Genomic DNA, 23,814 nt, shown 5'->3' with positions numbered 1-23,814 from the left:
TTTGCAAGAGATGTGAACACCAAGATAGATAGAAAGGACCGGTGGCTATGGATGAGGAGGAGTGACCTGAAGAGAGAGAGACTGAAACACTCTTATGTGCAGCTCAGAAACCAGCATTAAGGACCAACTATATGAAATGCAGAATAGACAACACACTACAAATAGTGACAAATGCAGAATGTGTGGTGAGAGGAGTGAAATGGTATGGCACATCGTTAGCAAATACCTGAAATTGGCACAACACAAATACAAAAGATACCATGCCTATGTGGCATGAATGATCCATTGGAAAATCATGACCTACAAAGAGCAAGGACGTATGAACAAACTCCAGAAGGAGTCACCGAAAATGAGAATTGAAAAATCCTGTGGGATGCAATGATCCAGTGTGTTCACCCGACCAGATATTGGAAACTGGACATTATTGGAGTGAATAAGTAAGAAAGAACATGTATGATAATTGATATAGCATGCCCTGGTGACTACAGGATCAAAGTGAAAGAAGAAGAATGAATAAACAACTATGACGATTTGAAGCAGGGAATATGAAGGTTGTGGTCAATGAAATGAGTAGATGTGTTACCAATAGTAATTGGTGTACTTGGAATTATCAGCACTCAACTACCAACGTGGCTGAAAAAGTTGGTGCAAGAGTGAAGGTAGAACACCTACAAAAATCAGCATTGCTTGGAACTGCAAGAATTCTATGCAGGGTTCTTGAATCATGGCCAATAAACAAGTGTCACCTTTTGTCTTCTGGCTGTGGACAGCTGACACTTTCCATCATACCCAGCAAAATAAGGAGTGAGTTTTCTTCCAGACAGACAAGGAGTTAGAGCACTGAAGGCTGGATATGGTAACCTTTAGGAGGGACAAACAAGAATGCCTAATAATCGATGTGGCAGTGCCAGGAGATCAACATATCATGAAAGAGAAAAGGTTGATAAATATGGAGAACTGAGAGCTGAGATCCTTAAGATGTGGCAGCTGCGAGAGTCAAACAGAAAGTTTATGCCTATTGTCATCGGAGCATTGGATTCAATACCACCCAATCTGAAAAAACCTCTGAAAAACCTTAGAAATACTCTATAATCTAGATGTATTGTAGAAGTCAGTGTTAGTTGGAACTGCACACATATTGCCTAAAGTACTGTCTGTCTGAGGTCCTTGTTGTGACTTGACAAACAGTACAAACCCCATGTAGACACAATATTTTCAATCAACAACCTCACGATATTGTATACTGTGCAACGTCTATAATAATAATAATAATAATAATAATAATAATAACAATAATAATAAATGCCCTGATGCAGTACCAGGCAGTGGCTCTCATGGCTTCTGATCTTAACTGATTGGAAGTGTTATCATGTACATTGTTTTGTCTTGGTATAAAAGATGGGCTACAGCAAATATTCTGCTCAATACCACAGATTTGCTTGTCAGTTGTTTGACCTTAACCAGTTGAGCATGTCCCTTAGTGGCTGACGATATGTGCATCTCTGATCACGAGCAGAAGTAGTGGGGGAGCATCATAGCCATGTATTGAGAGGGATTCTTTGGGGTTTGAATAATTCACCTGTGGAAACATGGGTGGTTCTTTCAACATCCTTAAACAACCCTTATTTAGGGACCGTTTGAGCGGGATGGGCTACTCAACCTGAAGAAAATTCTAACTGGGCCCCACCTGCAAGGTCATGTGCTGTTTATCTTGATATGAGATCACCATGTCGCGCACATACGGTTGTGATGCATGTGCCTGGTGTACCTTTATCAGACGGGTAGTCATGATGGGTATATTGGGCGTCGTATATTTTACCCCAGTGTCACTTTGATGGCATGAACTGCTCTCTCACTCAATAATAATAATAATAATAATAATAGTAGTAATAATAATAAATATTCTGTAGTATTGAATCAATTTTATTCTCAAGTGGAATCCATGCAGTAATGGTCAATATGTATCACCGGGGCAAGATGAAATAAAGTGGTTACACACACTATCCACTTTTCTTCTTCAGTTCACTATCCAGTTCTTTCATGATGCGTAATGCAAGCTCATCCTTATATGTAGGAACCATAATTTGGACGTTGACTGGAAGACCAACGCTGCCTGGAATTGACTGCAAAGAAACAAGACATATATTTAGAATGTTTATAAAAGCTGTGGAAGAATTCATGTGAGTAAAGTTTAAGATGATTTCATTGAACTCCAGTTCACAATGGCATAAATTTAAACCTTGGTGTATGTCGTCGTTGTTGTTAAGCAACAAGATGGGTAAGGGTGATTAGATGATGGTCTAGGGCTTAGGGACGGGAGACCCCAGACCTTGGAAGGAAAAAAAAAACTTTGGTCGTCTTGTTGTAGTCGAGGGCACTTTGTTGATGCCTGACACCACTGGGAGGTGGCCCTCGAAGTCGCTGAAAATGGAGATCTCCAGGTCCAAATTCTTGGACGGCTGGTGTATGTCTGAGCTGAATAAGACATATAACTTTACTTATCTACTTATAGAAAATAACTAAATATTAATTTAATGTGACTGCGAATACATAAGAATGAATTAAGATTATGTAATTTCCCAGGTTATTAATCTTATCTTTAGAGTATACCTTTCCCTGTAACTATTTTCTTTTTCCATTTGTTTCAGTTATTAGACTGCGGTCATGCTGGGGCACTGCCTTGGACAAATTGACTCTAGTATTTATTTTCCTTTTAAGCATGGGACTTATTCCTTCCATCTCTTTAGCTGAACTGCTTAATAAAATGTACTAACTGAACTGCTTAATGTAAATGTACTAACAATGGTTGCCAAGCAGTGGTGGAGGACAAATAGTCACAAACGCATACACACACATACATATGCATTTTGGGGCCTGGAGAAATGCTGTAAAGCTAAGCATTTTCTGGTACATGAAACCCAGGGTAATCCCATAGACTAGCCATACATGCATGCATGCCTGCCTACCTGCATGCCTGCCCACCTACCTACCTACCTACCTACCTACATACCTACCTACCTACCTACCAACCTACCTACCAACCTACCTACCTACCTACCTACCTACCTACCTACCTACCTACTTACCTACCTACCAACCTACCTACCTACCTACCTGCCTACCTACCTACCTACCTACCTACTTACCTACCTACCCGCCCACCTACCTACCTAAATACATACACACACACATATATACCGTAAATTTATAATACAAATAAGAAAATGGAGAAACAAATTCAACTCGAATGTAAAATTGTAATATCCGTAAGTTGATGAACGAATTGAATTTGTTTCTCCATTTTCTTATATATATATATATATATATATATATATATATATATATATATATATATATATAACAATTTAGCTAGGTGTTAAATAACCACCTAAGGGATATTAGATATCTGAAGAATATTTAATTGTTCAATTTATTGTTTTAGTTTCCATTTCTAATTTATATATATATATATATATTTACACATACATATATAAAAATATACACTTTAATGCATTTGTAATATAGTTAGTATTTGTTGTGAAACATAATATCATCATAAATATTGTTATTCTATCTACTTTTATGTGTAGTAAAAAATTGGGCCCATCTCATTGACATTATTTTCACCCTTTTGATGCAAATCAATCGAAAGAAGTATATAGTTTGTTTATATATAACATGCAGTTATATAATTAAATAGTGCTACATACAAAATGAAAGTGAAGTGATGCAAGCCAATATTAGATATCTAATAACAATGTGATCTTGGTATTACTTATGTTAAAGCACTGGGTAAACATACTCAAATGTGCCCCGCTGACTTTGTTTCTTCATAACCTCCAGAAGAATGGATATCTTTTAATGAAATTTTCTACAAATATGCTTCAGATGGTATAGATTCAGGAGAGTGGGGATAGGAGTTTCAGAAACTTCAAAAAAGTTACCTTTGCCTTCATGTAATTTTCAGGGAAATGGGGTATTTTTAATGAAAATTTCTATAAATTCTTTCCAGAGTGTGTAAATTGTAACTATATCAGAATTTGATGTGAAAATCAAAATGGTGAGCATGTACACATACATAATAAATAAATAAATGCACCCTTTTAAAGCCTAGCCAGGCTCATGGGCCCGGTTTCCTGGTTTCAATGGCATATGTGTTCCCCAGCTGGACGGGACACCAGTCCATTGCAGTGTTACTCATTTTCGCCAGCTGAGTGGACTGGAGCAACTTTAAATGAAGTGTTTTGCTCAAGAACACAACGCATCACCTGGTCCAGGAATCAAAACCACAATCTTATGATCATGGTGCTGACACCCTAATCACTAAGTCACATGCCTCCACACACATACATATTGACACAATTTTTTTCAAAATATCAAGTTACATTTTATAGTTGTATGTGATATGTGTCAGTATGTATATGTGCTATTCCACTAGTTGGAAACCTATAACCAAAGATGTTATTGATCACAAACTAAAGGAATGATATAAAACAAAAATGCCCAACCTTTTTCACCAAATATTCAGTCAATGATCTAGCTTTATAAGTTGCCTTTACATCTTCTTCTGTTACCTTGGTAATAGGCATTGACACACCAGGGTAGTTCAGTAGATTATAGAGCAGAGAATAGCTTGGAAACCCTGCAAAGAAAAACATCGGAATTAAAACGATAGTAAAAGGATTGTTGTTGTTGTTTTAACTCCAAATCATCTCCTATTGAGAGAAATCCTATAATCAAATAATTCTAGCATGGCTGTCCCATCATTTTTACATCTACGACTCCATTTTTATGACGCAAGGACATGATTTGAGGAAGAATTTACTGCAATTTCTAGAAGATCTAGCAATCATGTAGAAGTTCCCATATTCACTGATGTGTTAGAGAATTCTTTTCTTGTTGTTTGGCATCAAGTTAGTTTTTTCTTTATTACCCACAAGGGGCTAAACATAGAGGGGACAAACAAGGACAGACACAGGGATTAAGTTGATTACATCGACCACAGTGCGTAACTGGTACTTAATTTATCGATCCCGAAAGGATGAAAGGCAAAGTTGACCTTGGCAGAATTTGAACTCAGAACATAGTGGCAGACAAAATACCAGTAAGCATTTCACCCGGTGTGTTAATGTTTCTGCCAGCTTGCCACATCAAGTTAGTATTCATCAAGCAAACCAATAATCGAATAAATTCCAGTTATGACAATCTCCACTTTTGTACAGGAAATCTATTGGATAAACCACAGTAGACTGACTCTCCTGTGGTAAATGACAGATAAAGGTTTTGCAACTTATTTGTTGGACAACCTGCACAAATGGTTCATTTGTAGTAATTAAATATTTCTGCTTTACATTAATTCACTACTTTCATCAAATCAACGTTGCCTATACATATACATGGTGTGCTGCACATCTTATGTGAAAGTGATCGCAAAGAATAGCAACATGAAATGAAATGTTTTTGCTCAGGAATACAATACACCACCTGATCCAGGAATCGAAACCACATCCTGGCAACCATGAACGCAACACCTTAGCTACTAGGCCTCACATCTATAAATCAAACGGCCATCCTATGACTTAGTGTTTGCATGATAATGACATTAAGGGTATGAGTATCTGCGGAATACTCAACCACATATGAAAATAGACAATTCCATTAATAAAATAACTAGAATACTTATGGTCAACACTGATGCATGCTCCATTCACTTAATTCACTCATCCAAGACTTCAGAGATATATCTTAAGATGTATTTTATACAAGTAAGATACTTAGCTTGATGAGTTAAAGTGAAATTGTGGTTGTGGCCAGTCCTAGTGACAGATAAAAGGCAGCCATGTTGATGGCACATAAAAGGTATTGGTGCCAATGATATGTAAAAGGTACCTGTACTGGTGATATGTAAAAGACAACTGTGCACTCTGTAGAATGGTTGGTAGTAGGGAGGGCATCCAGCCATAGAAACCCAGCCAAGACAGACTGGAGCCTGGTGCAGCTCTCTGGCTTACCAGCTCTAGCTAAACCTTCTAACCCATGCCAGCATAGAAAACAGATATGAAATCCTGATGATAATGTGATGCAGAAGGTCATTCTTTGACAACTAATCTGTTGTCATCATTGGTGGTAGTAATGGTGTTTAATGTCCACTTTTCCATGTTTGCATGGGTCAGACAGAATTTGTCGAGGCAGGTCACAGTTGTGTACAAGACAGGATAACAACTTCTTTATGTGACAACAATGTGCTCGTAACACACTTAGCTCATTGGTGCTTTGGAACTCTAGAACACCCATGTTTCAACATGGTTTTTGTATGTCTGATGTACCCAGATATTTGAGCCAAGAGAGAAGCTACTGACTCTGTTTATAATTTCAGTGAACAAAACTGTTTGCTGCTCAATGCTAATATCTGCTAACTGATAAAAAATTGACTAGAATATTTGCGTGCATGTGTGTGTGTGTGTGTGTGTGTGTGTGTGTATGTGTGTGTGCATCCTTGTATGATATATTATATGAAGCTGGCAATCTGGAAAGCTGTACCAGGATCCAATTCTCTGTTTTGGTGTGGTGCTTATGGCTGGATGTCCTCCCTAATGTCAGCCACTTTACAGAGTGTACTGGGTGCTTTTTACATGGCACCAGCATGGGTGCTTTTTTATGTAGCACCAAGATGGGTTCTTTTTGCGTGGAACCAGCACAGGTACTTTTTACATAGCACAAGCACCCACAGGGTTGCCAAGTAGCTTGCAAGACAAAAACCTCTCAGCTGAGAGAGGGAGTGAAACTGACAGAAGTGGCTGTGTGTCAGGTGAGAAGTTAGAGTATGATAGAGGGACAGGGATAGCTGTGGCCACCCCTAAAAAAAGGTAAGGTTACATTTTTGTGTCCTGCTGACTCATAACAGCATGTTTCCGGGTTTCTGCAGCATATAAATTCCCCACCTGGATGGGACACCAGGATTACTCATTTTTGCCAGCTGAGTGGACTGGAGCAAAGTGGAATGAAGTGTTTTACTCAAGAACACAACGCGTCACCTGGTCCAGGAATTGAAACCACAATCTTATGATCATGAATCCAACACCACAACCACTAAACCATGTGTCTCCACTACTTGGCTACTCCAGTAGGACAATTAAGGAGAAGAAGGTGGGTGAAAGTTAGAGAAAAAGAATAGAGAGACAGTCAGAGCGAGAGACAGAGGCCTTACCCATAGGGAACAGTGGTAGGGAGTATAAGTAGTACAGAGTGGATAGAGGGGATGTTCCTTAAGTGTGTGAGGGGAGGTGTTTTAGAGATAGCAAGAGATGGTGTGGGAGGAATTGGAGTGGCTGGGAGGTGGGTATGGTAGATATGTGGAGGGCATGGATTATGTGCAGAAAGACACTTGAAGGAGACAGACACGTATATATACGCTCACATGCATGCGTGTGTGTGTGTATACAACAGGCTTCCATTCACCATTACAATCCTTTGGTCAGTCTGGAGCCATAGCAGAAAACATCTGCTGAGGATGCCACACAGTGGGATTGAACCCAATATCACAGAGTTGGCAAGAGACCACTATTACTACACAGCCATACCAGTGTTTTTACAGATAATGTTCTTGACCTTATCAGGTTACTGGAAGTTTACTTTTTAAATGTTCAATTTAGATTAATTTAAAGTGTTATGGACTTACTTCCAAAGTTTGGACACTTTATCAGAAGTGATGTTGAAGACATGACAGGGCAGATGAGAGCATCCAATTTATCTTTTTGCATAGCATCAGCAAATTCTTTATCGTATTTCTGAAACAAAAGAGAAGGGCTAATAATAAGTGACATAAAAAGAGTAAATAAATAAAGACTACAGCCAACGATAAATAAAGGTTTTAATTCTTAAAGGACAAACTTGTTTGTTCTAAGTGATTTACTTTAATGGTACAAGCTGCTGCTACAGGCAGTGGCTGTGGTAGTATGAAGGAGGAGGAAGAGGAGGGAAAGGGGAGGGGAGGAGGAAGAGACGAAGAAGAAGAAGAAGAGGAGGAGGAGGAGGAGGAGGAAAGGGTGTTGGTGGTGATTATGATGATGATGAATTTAATTGGAGCCATGAAACGTACATAGTGTTTTTACTTATATTATATATTTATCATTCATTTTATACTTTTTGAGATCTAGTTATAAGTTAATAAAAAAAAATTATATATATATATATGTTATTTGTTATTTATGTATTGGTTTATGTCTATCACTGTTTGAGTTGCATAATAGTGGTTTTATCTCTAATTCATATTTTATATATATATATATATATATTAGAAGGTTTGGAGGTGATGTACAGGTATTATATATTAAAAAGAATAAGGTACTCAGAAATCTGGATGGTTTTATATTTACAGATTTTTATTAATATGTCACATGTTTTTATAAATCATATATTAGCGCTTGCATCTACTCCAGAATCTATTCTGGAGATTCTACTAGAGTAGATGCAAGTGCTAAAATATGATTTATAAAAACATGTGACATATTAATAAAAATCTGTAAATGTACAACCATCCAGATTTCTGAGTACCTTATTTCTTCTAATATAAATATAAAGATATATATATAGGGAGAGTTCATGAAAAAACCAAAAGACGAAGACAGGTGGTGTAGAAAACAAACAGATGTATTAGTATAACGCTCAGAAATTGAAAGTCTTTTACATTTCGAGCCTACGCTCTTCTACAGAAAGGGACACAGAAAAAAAACAAGGAGAGAAAAAAAATGTGTGTAGTGGCTACCAATCTATCATGGTGACTATATATATATATATCAGAGGCGATTCCATGCCATCAGCGTCACTTGGGCTCATCACAGATTTTGCATAAGACACAAGCCTGCTCGAAGAATTTCATGTTTTTCCACAATATTTCTAGCCCCAAATGGCTTATGTTTTTATATCTATCCCTATGTTTTTTTCCATTTCTAAGTTAGGGGTAAAAATAAGGCAACCCTGCAAAACACAACTGATCTTTGCACACAGATGCACAGAATAACAACAGCAGAATGCACAACAAATAGCAGCGATCTGACTGTTGCCTGTACTCTTGACAAGAGATACCAGTTAGTCTTTCACACCTACCAAGCTCCTTTGTATTAGCCTGAGTTGCTGGATAATTTTCCGTTCCTTTAACAATATTGTAGAACGGAAAATTTTCGTAGATCGGAATTTAAATCCTAATCTCTATAGAAATTTATTGTTTCAAGAAAACTTTGACTTCAAACACTTTTAATTTTTAGGATTATAGCTAACAACTTGGGCTTGTAACTTCTGAGCCCGAGTCAGGCATGTATGAACTACGTCGAGGGAAAGTCTGTTACGAATGATATTTTTTGACATAGGGCAATCACCAGACACTGAATGAAAATAAATGAACTGCAACCAGGATCAATAAAAGGAGCCTGAGTTATGGGCTGCAAATACATGTTCACTTTCCTAAATTTATACTCGGGCTAAGGCTGAACAGCCTGTGGGAGACACCACTGATATATATATACACTACCGTCAGAAATTAATTAGCACCCTTGATTTGCTCTTCACTCAAGGTATTTGCTGTCACCTAGTGGCCATATCTCGAACTATTGCTTTGTTGCGAGTTCACTGTTGTGCAGAACGATGACGTAACTTTGTTTGCAGAGCAGTTTGAGAGTCTACAGCCTAATGATGTTGACATAGCAGTGCAACAACAACTTGGAGTGCGGATGCAGACAAATCTTCCTTTGTTTGATAGATATAGGTAGCGCCTCGCAAGGACCGAAATCACACCATACTAAGTTTTCTCATCGCGTAAGACGTTTTGAACAGCTTGTAGGTTAATTGATTTGTGTATTTGCAAGATTTTTTTTCCTCACAAATTCTCCTACACTCTGCTTGGTGACGTCACTTCCGGTTCGCAAAACTTTCTGTTATACATCAAATAAGGTGAGAAATTCTGCTTTCTTTCTTTTTTGTTTAATGAATAATAACTCATAGCAGTTTTGTTATAGCATAACATTATTCAAATGAATAGTTTTAATGAAAATAACTGGTTTTTATCGTTCATTCCTAGATGGGCCCAAGACCTCGCATGACCTTGGAGAGACGGTACAAGGCTCTCTCGTGGCGTGGGAAGCTGTCGGAGGTTGCAATAGCCAGAAAACTTGGTGTAGCCAGGCGCACAATTCAGTGCTTATTTAAGAAATACGAGGAAACCGGATCAGCAGCTGACAAAAAGGGTAGGGGACGGAAGAGGCTGACGACCCAGCGGGAGGACCGGATGCTGATCTGAAAGTCACTGTACAACCGAAGGGTAACGAGCCGGCAACTGGCGGAGGAGATACAAAAGATGACAGGGAAGCAGTTGTCTACAACCACCGTCAAGACCAGATTACTGGAAGCTGGTCTAAAATCCTGTAGGGCCACCCGTAAGCCGCTCCTTACAGCCCAAAACCGGAAGAGGCGGCTGCTCTGGGCCCGTGCCCACAAGACATGGACCGTGCAGCAGTGGCGGACAGTGACGTTCACTGACGAGTCGCGATTCAGTCTCGTCAGTAACAAGCCTGTCCATGTGCGACGCCGCAGGGGTGAGCGCTTCAACAAAGACTGCATTGCTCCCACCATGAAGTAAGGTGGGGGTGGTCTGATGGTGTGAGGGGCGTTCAGCTACAGTGGTGTTGGGCAGCTCTATGCCGTCGAAGGCAACATCAACGCAGCAAAGTACGTTGAGATAGTATGGGATACTTCTTTGGTGGCAAGGAGTACTGCTCCAGCAGGACAACGCGCCTTCCCACACAGCCAAGCTCACAACCGGTTTCTTCAAGGACTATGGGGTGACGGTCATGGACTGGCCTGGCCAGTCACCTGACCTGAACCCTATTGAGAACCTCTGGAGTCGATTGGGTAGGGATTTGAATGTGCAACAATACAGGAACCGACACAAGCTGTTTGGGGCACTTCTTGCTGCATGGGGGGGGGGCATCCCTGCACAGTACCTGCAGGCACTCATAGACAGCATGCCGACCCGCGTAGCAGCTGTCATTGCTGCCAAAGGAGGAGCAACAAGATATTGACTAAATTTCACGATTAATAACAATTATGTGGTGTGCTGGGATATGTTTTAATAAATTTTTGATTAAAAACGAGTTCGTTTCTGATAATAAGTTAAATTAAGAAAATGTAAGAAAATGTAGAAATTTGAGAAGTGCTAATTAATTTCCGACGCAAGTGTATATATGTATATATATATGTATATATATGTATATATATATGTATGTATTGTATATTTTAATGTTTTGCTTAGGCAGAGCAAGACTAATAACCAGGTGTACCACTCAGTATACGTATACTTCAGAATAATAATGTTAGACGAGTATATTATGTATATATGTGTGTGTGTGTGGAGTTTACTCTATTAATTTTTGCAATATTATTGTTGACAAAATGGGTTTCCAACTACGACATAATCAAAAATGTGAACTTGAACTAATTCTGTTAGACATAAACTGAAAGAAAAACTATTTTAAAGAGACTCACTTCTTTTTCAGCAACCAATTTATATATGTCTTGAGTTTTCCTGGAATTAAAAACAGAGAGAAAAATATTGAAATATTAAAAAATTTTTTTTTTTATATCTTATAAAATCTAAATAATTTAAACTACCTAAGACCACTCTTCATTGCATGACTCCCAGCTTTACCAACTGGAAATCTTCTTCTTTCTAATCCTTGTAGCTTGTCACACTGTTTTTTTCTTCTACCACTTCTGGTTCACATATGAAGATCCTACGGTCTAGCATTCTTTAGCAATTGCAGCCATTAGTATTTAAACCAGCCATATCCAGCCCAAATATTCTACCAGCTTATATGTGAGTATAAAAATTATACATGAAAGGAAAAGCCACTAAGTGGTTTCTCAACATGCTAGAAATAGGAGTTAAATCCCAAACCGCAAAAAACTATTCTAATTTTAGCATGTTGAATGTAGGTGGGCTGGACAATTTGAGAGAATTCAAAAAGAGAATTGTCGTTCCTGTACCTTGAAGTTTTGTCCTTAACGATTTAATATACTAATTAATTAATCAACCAATGATTTAACCATCTGTAGCTCTTTAGGGAGAACTGCTATGGGCATATAATCATAAAACTTCAATGCATACTGTATCAGAGAAGATATATACATACGGGAATCTATCTTTCTGCTCATTTCCTTCCTAAAGACAACACATGCTTATACCTGCCTCCTCTCATAGCTCGTCCTCCTAGCGTTCATAATAATTTTTTCTATCATCTTAGCTTAACAGCTCTCACCGTTTGTTTTTAGTGTTTTGTTCTCACTGTCCTGTTCTTGTTACCACTTTCACCCTCCATAAAAAATCCCAAATTTTATTTAATTTGCTTTGTGGGCAGGACTGTTTCAATGAAGTCTCGTATTGTCCTTGCCTTCGAAACGCAGAGTAGATGAAACAGGGACAACTGATGAAGGGGAATGTTCTTTATGTTGTATGTCTCGTTTCTCTGTTTATTTTTTTCGTTGTTTGAAAAAAGTTCATTTTCTATGTTTTCATTTTTTATTGTGTTCAACGTTTTTTTTTATGTCCTGTACCCATATATGCATGTATCTATACATATATATGTAAGTATGTACATATATGTATATATATATGCATATATCTATATATTATTTATATTATTATATGAGGAATTCAAGACAGGCTGACCCTGGGAGCTCCTCTACGCTGACGACCTTGCTCTTATTGCTGAGTCACTATCAGAACTGGAGGAGAAGTTCCAGGTGTGGAAGGAGGGTTTAGAATCGAGGGGCCTTAGAGTCAACCTAGCTAAAACCAAAGTACTAATAAGTAGGAAGGTAGACAATCCACAAATGTCTTCAGGAAGATGGCCCTGCTCGATCTGTAGAAAAGGTGTAGGTAGAAACTCTATAAGATGTACCCAGTGTAAGCTATGGACACATAAGAGGTGCAGCAATGTCAAAGGTAGGCTAACTGGGAGGATAGTTTTGGTATGTGGCAGATGCTCGGGAGCATTAACCTCCGAAAATCTGCAGAAAACAACTTCCGTCACTTTCCATGGGGAAAAACTAGAAGTAGTTGATAGCTTCCGTTATCTAGGTGACCAAGTCAGTAGTGGGGGTGGGTGCGCTGAAAGTGTAACTGCTAGAATAAGAATAGCCTGGGCAAAGTTTAGGGAGCTCTTACCTCTGCTGGTGACTAAAGGCCTCTCGCTCAGAGTAAAAGGCAGACTGTATGATGCGTGTGTACGAACAGCCATGCTACATGGCAGTGAAACATGGGCCGTGACTGCCGAGGACATGCGTAAGCTCGTGAGGAATGAAGCCAGTATGCTCCGATGGATGTGTAATGTCAGTATACATACTCGACAGAGCGTTAGCACCTTGAGAGAAATGTTGTACCTAAGAAGCATCAGTTGTGGTGTGCAAGAGAGACGATTGCGCTGGTATGGTCATGTGGCGAGAATGGATGAAGATAGGTGTGTGAGAAAGTGCCAATCCCTAGCAGTTGAGGGAACCCGTGGAAGAGGTAGACCCAGGAAAACCTGGGACGAGGTGGTGAAGCACGACCTTCGAACTTTAGGCCTCACTGAGGAAATGACCAGCGACCGAGACCTTTGGAAATATTCTGTACGTGAGAAGACCAGGCAGGACAAGTGAGCCCAGCCCACTTATGAATGCCTTTCCTCCCTTGGACACAAAGACCTGTTGAGGCAAGCGAAGTCGATATAGAACCTCATCCGACGACAGACACCCATGCCAACCCCCTCTGGGGCAAGCGAAATCGAAACCGAATTGAACCAGCCAGGATCCCTGGTCTGGTGGTACGTAAAAAGCACTATCCGACTCGTGGCCGATGCCAGCGCCGCTTCGACTGGCTTCCGTGCCGGTGGCACGTAAAATACTCCAATCCGACCGTACGACAGGCACCCATGCCAACCCCCTTTGCTTGTGAAGACATGTTGGGGCAAGCGAAATCGAAATCGAAATCGAATTGAACCAGCCAGGATCCCTGGTCTGGTGGTACGTAAAAAGTACTATCCGACTCATGGCCGATGCCAGCACCGCCTCGGCTGGCTTCCGTGCCGGTGGCACATAAAATACACCAATCCGACCGTGGCCATTGCCAGCCTCGCCTGGCACCTGTGCAGGTGGCACGTCAGCCTCGCCTGGCACCTGTGCAGGTGGCACGTAAAAAGCGCCCACTACACTCACGGAGTGGTTGGCGTTAGGAAGGACATCCAGCTGTAGAAACATTGCCAGATTAGACTGGAGCCTGGTGCAGCCTTCTGGCTTCCCAGATCCCCGGTCGAACCGTCCAACCCATGCTAGCATGGAGAACGGACGTTAAACGATGATGATGATGATGATGATGATCAAATGCCATGCATCCTTTTCCAAGTAAGTTTTATCTATCTATCTATCTATCTATCTATCTATCTATCTATCTATCTATCTATCTCTCTATCTCTCTATATATATATATATACATATATACATACAAATATATATATACATATGCATACATATATGTATGTATATATATTCTTTTGTTCTTTTACTTGTCTAAGTCATTAGACTGTGCCCATGCTGGGGCGTATTATTGTGTGAACATCACAACATAAACACTGTAGTGCAAAAGATTAAAGTATAACAATAAACAAAGGTATAGACTCCATGATGTAAACAGTATGGTAAAGAGCAGCAGAGTTTACTGGAAAGAAAGATATATATATATAGAAACAAACAAGCAAAGACAGGATAAAATGTTTTACACTCACCTACATCCATCTAATGCATTAATGACTTTAGATGAAAACTTGTCCTGGCAAAACAGAAGGATTAACATAAAGTAAAGAAGTGAACAAACAAATGATGGGAAAGCAAAATATTTTTGCATTATTTACATTATTTACATTTGACGGATATTTGTCCTCATCTTGTTTGCTGTTAACATAAAGTTCCGAGTTCGATTCCAGGCAGTGACATGAATAATAATAATAATAATAATAATAATAATAATAATAATAATAATAATAATAATAATAATAATGATAATAACATTGAAAAATACCTTAGGAATCAGAACTCAGGTTCGAAATTTCTCCAAGACACCTGATGAAGACTGGAGTGTATATCAGCTGAAACGTTGTGTTAACAACAAACAAGATGAGGACAAATATCCGTCAAATGTAAATTATGTAAATAATGTAAATAATGTACATAATTCTTTATCTCTTAAATATAGAACTGCAAAATATTTTTCATTTAAAAACCATCTTATTTTTTTTCTTTTATTTATTTGTTGAGTTATTATTTATCTATTTATTTATTTCATCATCATCACCATCATCATTCAATATCCATTGTCCATGCTGGTATGGGTGGAACGGTGCGACCAAGGCTGATAAGCTGAGGGGCCGCACCAGACTATAGTCTGATTTGGTGTGATTTCTACGACTGGATGTCCTTCTTAATGCCAACCACTCTGAGAGTGTAATGTGTGCTTTTGCATGCCACTGGCACGGGTGTCAGTTGTATGACACCAGTGCCTATGATGACTACCATTTCATTTGTCTGGATGAGTCTTCTACACAAGCACAGCATATTGCCAAAGGTCTCAGTCATTTGTCATTGCCTCTGTGAGGCCCAACACTCGAAAGGTGCTTTTTATGTGCCATCAGCACAGGTGCCAATTATGTGACACTGACAACAGCCACATGAAATTGTTTTCTATAATTTCAAAGTATACTCAGTAGTAGCACGCGAGGCAAAATGCTTAGCATTATTTCTGAGTTCTGAGTTCAAATTCCACTGAGGTCAACTTTGCTTTTCATCCTTTCGGGGTCGATTAAATAAGTACCAGTTATGCACTAGAGTTGATGTAATTGACTTAATCCCTTTGTATGTCCTTGTTTGTCTCCTCTATGTTTATCCCCCAGTGGGTAATAAAGAAATAAATATGAACCTTTGAGTATTCAGTTGTTTGCTCAACCAGATGAATTCTTACTCATGAAATAACCATACTAGTGGCTGAGTATTCCACAGACATGTGCACTGTGTACTCTTCACACTGTTGTTAGGCTGAATCAGTGTGAGATGATGTGACACGGCCAAAATGAGACAACTGGGTGCAGCTGTTTGGATGCTGGTGATTTGGTATGGCTGAGTGGGACACTGGTCTTGCTTAGGTGACAGGAATTTTTGGTGCTGAACACACACACACACACACACATACACACACACATGTGCAAACTCACATGCACATGTATGCAGAAACATACACATACAGATAAAGAGAGTTGAAGAGAAAAACAAAGAGAGGAACAGAGAGAAGGAGAAAGAGGGGGGGATATTGCCATATATTAAATCAACACAGTGAACATAGGCATTTTTCCTCTCATCACACTCATACAGAGAAATATGCTTACACTCATAAACAGAGAGGGGAAGGAGAGAGGAGTGGATGAGAGAGAGAAAGGAAGAGGGAGGGAGAGAATAACAAATGAAGCATTAAAACGTCTGCTGTCAAGTAAGTCAGCATCAAATTAGCGAGGCCAAATAGGCAAGGCCAAAACGGCTGTGCCAGAATGTCTCATGCCCAGCAAAGCTAAACCCTTGAATTAGATGTACAGTATAAAGAGAGAGAGCTAGAATTTCTAGCAACATGGAAATTTCTGTGAGGCATACAATGGCTGAATGTAAATAAATGTTTTAGTAAAATTTGACCTCTTGGTCACATGATCAGCAATGTAATCGATGACTTTATATGCACCACATGCACATGAATTCTACAAAGTATGTTTATATTAGACAATGAACTCAAAAAGAAGACAACATGAGAGGGTCAAGTTTTAATGAATGTTGCTTTAGTTTAACCCTTAAAAAGAAAGGAAACATCCTTGACATTTCAGTCATTAGTCCTTCATCAGCAAAATAAAAAACATATTTGGCAGGAAAATATTTGGGATTAAGAAGATAATACTTACAAAAGGATAAACAAGGGTTGAAATAATTTTCTTAAAACCTTCTGAATTTCTTAGAAAATACAACTCCTTACTTGGGTTTTCATATTTTCTGGAACAGAAGGAGAAAAATATGCAGGTTGTACTGAAAGTAATGTAAAAGCGGGTATAATCTTTTTATTAACTAACAGAAATATGATACTATAATCTTAATATGTGATCTGCAGTTTTAACTGTTTTTTGCTTTGTTAGATAGAATAAAGAGGAGACCATGGGATTGGACCTAGAAAGTTACCCTCCTAGGCACAAGTCAGGGCAAGATTGTTTGTGGAAGGCTAGCACTCACCCATGAATACCAGACTCTCCTCTCCACACCACTGATGTTATCCAAGGGAAAGGCAAAGGCCGATACAGCTTGGCACCAGTGATGTCGCAACTCATTTCTACAGCTGAGTTAACTGCAGCAACGTGAAATAAAGTGTCTTGCTCAAGAACACAACATGCAGCCTGGTCCGGGAATTGAACTCACAACCTCACAATCGTAAGCTCTACACTCTAACCACTGAGCCATGTGCCTTCACAGATAGTGTAATTCATTATATAAAGTAGAAAATTAGGAAAAGCTTTGAATATGGATGCATAATCATGTGCTTAACCCTATAGTGTTTAAACCGGCTAAAATATGTCACATGGTTTATGTTCAAAATGACCAGAACTGGCCAATCACACCTACTTTACAATGTCATTCTTAAAATAAGCCATCACATCACTGAAATCTGAAAGCTACAAGATAATGTGAGACCAATTCAAAACAATGTGAATAAATAAACATTACACTTGACAGAAGTTTGCCTTGAAACCTCATGGTTCCTGGTTCAATTCTATCATGTGGCATCTTGAGCAAGTGTTATCTGCTGGGACAGCTACTGCCTTGTTGAATGAAATCTGATATACTCACATAACGATTGCATAATGTGTGAAGGCATATGGCCTAGTGGTCAGAGTGTTGCACTCACTATGGCAAGAGCATGGTTTCAATTCCCAGACTGGCTTGTTAGTTGTATTTTTTGAGTAAAACATTTCATTTTATCAATAAATCTCTGAACGAGGTATAAACAGTAACTGCATGACAGTGGGAGGTATATTTGCCATCTCAATATGGCTAACCACTAAGGGTGGGTGTTATTGTAGCTTGTAGCCCCAGGAGAACATCGTCTCCAGCTGGCTTTAGGCACACTTTCTGTGCCCTTAAGGTATTTGCAAAGAGAGTTCATCCTTCCCTGATGACCTCCTTTGCAAATACCTTAAGGGCACAGAAAGTGTGCCTAAAGCCAGCTGGAGACGATGTTCTCCTGGGGCTACAAGCTACAGTAACACCCACCCTTAGTGGTTAGCCATATTGAGATGGCAAATATACCTCTCATTTCATTTTATGTTGCTCCAGTAAATGAGTAACCCTGTGGCAGACTGGCATTCCCTAGCTTGTTGGGTAGCATCCTTCAAAAGCTATATAATCCTTTCTACTATGGGCACAAAGCCTGAAATTTGGAGGGAAAAGAGTAAGTCAATCACATTAACCCCAGTACTCAACTGGTACTTATTTTATCAACACTGAAAGTATGAAAGGCAAAGTCAACCTTGGTGGAATTTGAACTCAAAAGAAAGACAAACGAAATGCTGCTAAGCATTTTGTCCAGCATGCTAACAATTCTGCTAGCTTGTGCCTTAATCATCATCATCATCATCATCATTTAGCGTCTGCTTTCCATGCTAGCATGGGTTGGACGGTTCAACTGGGGTCTGGGAGGCCAGAAGGCTGCACCAGGCCCAGACTGATCTGGCAAGATTTCTATGGCTGGATGCCCTTCCTAACGCCAACCACTCCGTGAGTGTAGTGGGTGCTTTTCACGTGCCAGACAGGGCTGGCAAATGGCCACGGTTGGATGGTGCTTTTTACGTGCCACCGGCACGGGGGCTGGGCTAGGCTGTAAACGGCCACGGATAATAATAATAGTTTCAAATTTTTGCACAAGGTCAGCAATTTTGATAACATTGGCCCCAGTGCTCAACTGGTTATTATTTTATCAACCCTGAAAGGATGAAAGGCAATGTTGACCTCAGCAGAATTTGAACTCAGAACGTTAAGACAGACAAAATGCTGCTAACCATTTTGCCTGGCATGCTAACAGTGCTGCCAGCTCGCTGCCTTAATAATAATAATAATAATAATAATAATAATAATAATAATAATAATAACAATCCTTTCTACTATAGGCACAAGGCCTGAAATTTGGAGGGAAAAGAGTAAGTATATCACATCAACCCCAGTACGCAACTGGTACTTATTTTATCGATCCTGAAAATATGAAAGGCAAAGCCAACCTTGGCGTAATTTGAACTCAAAACATGACGACAGACAAAATGCTGCTAAGCATTTTTCCTGGTAGGCTAATGATTCTGTTAACTTGCATCTTAATAATAATAAAAATAATAATAATAATAATAATAATAATAATAATAATAATAATAATAATAGTAATAACAATAACAATAACAATAATAATAATGATAATATTGGTTTCAAATTTTTGCACAAGGCCAGCAATTTTGTGGACAGTAGTTAATAAATAACATCAGCCTTAGTTTCCAGTCTACTCAGCTGACAAAACTGAGTAGTACTTATATTTCAAAGGACCAGCCATTTTACATTCTGTGTCACACACTGAATCTACCTGAGAACTACACTAAGGGTACATGTGTCAGTGGAGTAGAGTACTCAGCCACTTGCATGCTAATTTCACAAGCACACTATTCCATTGATCGGATCAACTGGAACCATCGTTGTCCTCATCTTCAACAAGTGTCTTGGGGAAATTTTGAACATGGGTTCTCATTCCTAAGGTATTTTTCGATGTTATTATTATTATTATTAATAATTACTACTACTACTACTACTACTACTACTACTATTATTATTCAGGTCACTGCCTGGAATTGAACTTGGAATTTTGGTGTTAGTAGCCCAAACTCTTAACCACTACACCATTATGTAAATAATGTAAATAATGTACATAATTCCTCATCTCTTAAATATAGGCATAGGAGTTGCTGTGTGGTAAGTAGCTTGGTTCCGGGTTCAGTTCCACTGCATAGCACCTTGGGCAAGTGTCCTCTACTATAGCCTCAGGCCAACCAAAGCCTTGTGAGTGGATTTGATAGACAGAAACTGAAAGAAGCTCATCGTATATATATGTATGTATGTGTATATGTTTGTGTGTCTGTGTTTGTTCCCCCTCACATCACTTGACAACTGATGCTGGTGTATTTACGTCCCCATAACTTAGCGGTTCAGCAAAAGAGACCGTTAGAATAAGCACTAGGCTTACAAAGAATAAATTCTGGGGTCGATTTGCTCGACTAAAGGCGGTGCTCCAGCATGGCCACAGTCAAATGACTGAAACAAGTAAAAGAGAGTAACTGTGGAACCATTGTTGTGTGCTTAACAACAGAGTACCAGTTTTTTTTTATGTACCCCATGGTACCCCAATCCATGGAAACCTTCTATGAAATCAATCTGTGGTGCAAACAAAATATTTGTGGAGTGCAGCTATAGAATACTTACATCAATTTGCTCATCAAATGTCCATCAGAGCACATTATTTGTACTGCCAAAAGCACAGCATCAAGGATCCTAGGAGGAGTAAAATCAATCACCTGTAAATTAAATGAAACAACAACAGCTATCAATGATAGACTCTTCATAGGTGCCCTAACCCTAATGGTAGTGTGCTATGATATATTTCTTTACTACCCACAAGGGGCTAAACACAGAGGAGACAAACAAGGACAGACAAATGGATTAAGTCGATTATATTGACCCCGGTGCGTAACTGGTACTTAATTTATCGACCCCGAAAGGATGAAAGGCGAAGTCGACCTGGAGGTAGTGTGCTATGATAGTTTGCTGCCCAGCCATATGGTTCTGGGTTCAATCCAACTGCATGGCACCTTGAGCAAGTGTCTTTTACTATAGTCCCAGACCAAGAAAGGCCTCTCCCAATCATTGGACTGTGATCATGTTGGGACACTACCTTGAAGGATTTTAGTCGAACAAATTCAGCACTTACATTTTAAGGCTGGTTCTTATTCTATTTGACTCTTTTGCCAAAGTACTGAGTTACGGGGATATAAATAAACCAACAGTAGTTGTCAAGCAATGATGGGGACAAACATGAATCCAAGCATGCACGCACACACACACAAACACACACACACACACACACACACATGCACACATATAGATGTACATATGTGTAAGCACTTGTGCCAGTGGCATATAAAAAGCACCTTTCGAGCACTGGGCCTCATGGAGGCAATAACAACTGACCGAGACCTTTGGTAACATGCTGTCCTTGTGGAGAAGACCCATCCAGCCAACTGAAATTGTAGTCATGGCAGATACTGGTGTCACACAACTGACACCTACGCTGGTGGAAAGTAAAAGCATTCATTACATTCTTGGAGTGGTTGGTGTTAAGAAGGGCATGAAGCTGTAGGAACCATGCCAAATCAGACTGGAGTCTGGTGCAGCCCCTCAGGTTATCAGCCCTGGTTGAACCATCCAACCCATGCCAGCATGGACAACAGATATTATATGATGATGATGATGGATGAGGACGAATATAACACACACACGCACGCACACACACACACACACACACACACACACACACACACACACACACACATATACATATATATACTTCAGATATGAAACGACATATGGACTGTTGGCAATTTTCCTTCTTCTTTAGACTTTTCCCTTTTTCTTTTCTGTCAAAGAGCCATATATGAAATGTTAAAAACTCTCTCCTTTCACTGAGCGTTAAACTAATATAATTCTTGTGCATGTCCTCACATTTGTAGTTTTCCCTCTTTTACTCTTTTTGTTTTTTTCCTCTTTATGTTTTTTATTCCTTTTTTGAATTGGTTGTTTGTTGAATTGACAATATGTATATGATGAGCTTCTTTCAATTTTCATCTACTAAATCTGCTCACAAGGCTATGGTTGGCCCTAAGCAATAGTAGAAGACATTTGCCCAAGGTGCCATACAGTGGAACTGAACCCAGTACCCTTTGGTTGGGAAGCAAATAACTGAAGCAAGTAAAAGAATGAAAGAATAATTTGTTTTCTTTGTAGTTTACTTCATATCTTCTTGTATTCTTCCAGCTTTACCTAACGAGTCTCTTTAAAATAATAACATTCTTACCGTATGCCCTTTGGCTTCCAATGCTTTCTTTGCTAAATGAACTGCTCTACGGCAGGCTGGGGTAGCACTAACTAAATTATCAGTCTCATAATATCCAATCTGCAGTTTTCTCTTGCCATCAAACAACTGAAAAGTAACAGAAAATATATTTGTTATTATTATCATTATTATTATTATTATTATTATTATTATTGAGTGAGCGAGCAGAGCATGCCATCAAAGTGACACTGGGGTAAAATATACGAAGCCCAGTATACCCATCATGACTACCCGTCTGATAAGGGTACACCAGGCACATGCATCATAACCATATGTGCGCGACATGGTGATCTCATATCAAGATAAACAGCACATGACCTTGCAGGTGGAGCCCAGTTAGAATTTTCTTCAGATCGAGTAACTCATCCCGCTCAAAAGGTCCCTGAATAAGGGTTGTTTAAGGACGTTGAACGAAACACCCATGTTTCCAGAGGTGAATTATTCAAACCCCAAAGAATCCTTCTCAACACATGGCTATGATGCTCCCCCACTACTTCTGCTCGTGATCAGAGATGCACATATTGTCAGCCACTAAGGGACATGCTCAACTGGTTAAGGTCAAACAACTGACAAGCAAATCTGTGGTATTGAGCAGAATATTTGCTGTAGCCCATCTTTTATACCAAGATGGGCTACAGCATTATTATTATTATTATTATTATTATTATTATTATTATTATTATTATTATCATTATTACTATTATTATCTTTTATCTTTTACTTGTTTCACACATCAAACAAAAAAAAGAATGAATAAATCTATGAAAATCAAGAAAGATCATTCTTTACATGATTCTGGAATTCTGTAGGGGATATTTGGGGATCCATTTCAAAGACTTCCTGAGAAAACAATGCTTTTGTTGCCATAACCAAACCATCAGCAGTCTGTGCCATTGGGCCCACGGAAGTCTGAACTGTAATTAAAAAATAATGCTATTAATTAAATAAACAACAGTAATTAAACAAACAATTTATCATTATAAATAGAATTGTTATATGCAGGAATAATTGTTTGGTGTGATTCAGGTTTTGGTCACAACAGGCAGCAACACAAGAAAATGTCTGCTACCAAAACTACAATAAATAGAGGTGGGTAAAATGACAACTAGACCAAGTACTGAGTTGGTATAATCAGCTGAAAGTACTGTGAGTGGTGCCCCAATGTGGTTGTAGACCATAGGTTACAAGCAGAAAAGGAACATCTGAGAAATTTACAAAAAAAAAAAAAAAAATTGATGTTGATCAACCTTAGTTTAGTTTTAATCAAACAAAACAATAATGAAAACCATTCTACCCATATCCGTCCCGTCTTTTATTTAGACATAGTATATTTGGACTATATTATCTGAGACATCCTTACACTTTGAAAGTACGCTTAGGGATTGATTTGTGACCCAGAGCTGAGGATTGGGCTGTTATCTGTGACCAAGAGATTTTACAGAACATTACAACCTAATTTTCTTTAAGAAACCGAACACACAATTACTATATGGTGTGTCCATAAACTCATG

General features: G+C 39.0%; 1 protein-coding gene and 1 pseudogene across 3 annotated transcripts in view; one reads left to right on the top strand and one right to left on the bottom strand.

Annotated features, from left to right (window-relative positions):
* The window catches only part of LOC115214225 (fatty-acid amide hydrolase 1-like), a 260,401-nt gene that overhangs the window by 77,996 nt on the left and 158,591 nt on the right, over window positions 1–23,814 (top strand). The window lies entirely within an intron of this gene.
* The window catches only part of LOC115213989, a 94,025-nt pseudogene continuing 72,118 nt past the window's right edge, over window positions 1,908–23,814 (bottom strand).

This window comes from Octopus sinensis, linkage group LG7, assembly GCF_006345805.1.
Source record: "Octopus sinensis linkage group LG7, ASM634580v1, whole genome shotgun sequence".
NCBI classification, from domain to species: domain Eukaryota; kingdom Metazoa; phylum Mollusca; class Cephalopoda; order Octopoda; family Octopodidae; genus Octopus; species Octopus sinensis.
The sequence above is the reverse complement of the archived record's forward strand: the minus strand, read 5'-3'. Positions and strand labels throughout refer to the sequence as shown.